Consider the following 1,618-nt stretch of genomic DNA (forward strand, 5'->3'; position numbering starts at 1 on the left):
CTACATGAACTTCTAACTTGTTGTCTCTTGAGGTCTCTGGGTGAGACTTGGATCCAACTTGTACAAATGCAAAACAAAAGTCAAACATAAAATAATAATAATAATAATAATAATAATTAATTCGTTTTATTGGCCACAAGGGCTAATATCAATCAAAAACATGTAAGGACAAAGACAGGACGAAGTTTACAAAAGGTTTTGTCCGAAAAGTAGAAAAACGTTCGTGTAAACAGAGGAAAAAAACGGAGAATAATAATATAATACAATAATAATAATAATAATAATAATAATAATAATAATAATAATAATAATAATAATAATAATAATAATAATTTACTAGACTATTTGTCTAAGCCAAGTAACACAGCGGAGTTCCTGAAGTAGATCCAGCGGAAATATACCCCAAACGTAGATGACACTAGGTAGCCCAAACTATGAACGTGATTTGCTCAACACACTATTAAAAAAATTATATATATATATATATATATATATATATATATATATATATACACACACACACACACACATGTAAACAGTATTAGCGGTGGTTATAGTAATGGACTGAGGAATAAAATATCCATATATACTATCGGTATCCGTTACCCGTACTATCCCCGGGAAATGGTGTGCAGGCACACGATGCACGTAGAGTGCAGATAACAACAGGATAAACAAGGGTTTATCAGGAACAAATGCAAATAATTAGAAAATGGAGAAAACCACAGATTAACCAACACATCGATTGGACCTCATTTATTGTTTATTTTTTAATACAACGCATGGCATAACAAAATAGGTGACGTAACATATCTTACGGCCGTTACTGATCGGATTGCCAAAATGCAGTCTATACATAGATGCTAGAATAAAATTCTTCATCTTTATGGGGCATTGGAATAAAGGCAACGGATCTTTAGCAGGGTGAAAAACAAGAGTATACAATATAAACAAAAGGAAGAAGGAAAAGGAAAGAAAACTTGGCTTAGACAAATAGTCTAGAAACCCAATATATTAGAGCAAATAATTATTTATCATCAGGGCTACAGGGTCGGTAGGTAAAAGAGTGAGATAGTAAAGGTCTAGGGAATACTACAGTTTATTAACGAGTACGTGCAATTTTAAAGGTGGGGGGATCAGGGTGTTTAGAAAAAGAAGTTATCAAGAAACAATATGTAAGGAAAATACTAACTTGATTATCAAAGGGCAGGACCTATGCTAACGGAGAAAACTCAAATAAAAGTAAATAATTATATAGGCGCAGGAGTGGCTGTGTGTTCACTCCTTTTATGTTTGTCTGTCCTTGTTCGTCCCCTCTTTGTAATGCCTTTATGGCAAATATTTATGAAATAAAGTAGCATGTTTACCAACCACATGGTTCCAAGTTCAGTCCCACTGCGTGGCACCTTGGGCAAGTGTCTTCAACCATAGACTCGGGCCGACCAAAGCCCTGTGAGTGGATTTGGTAGACGGAAACTGAAAGAAACCCGTCTAAAAAAGGGAAACCGGTCAAGTGAATAAACATCTTTAAAATTGCATTTTCAAACCTTCTTTCATATATATTTCCACTCGTGTGGTACCTTACAACTTTACTTTATATATATATATATATATATAT

This window comes from Octopus bimaculoides, chromosome 3 (genome assembly GCF_001194135.2).
Source record: "Octopus bimaculoides isolate UCB-OBI-ISO-001 chromosome 3, ASM119413v2, whole genome shotgun sequence".
NCBI classification, from domain to species: Eukaryota; Metazoa; Mollusca; class Cephalopoda; order Octopoda; family Octopodidae; genus Octopus; species Octopus bimaculoides.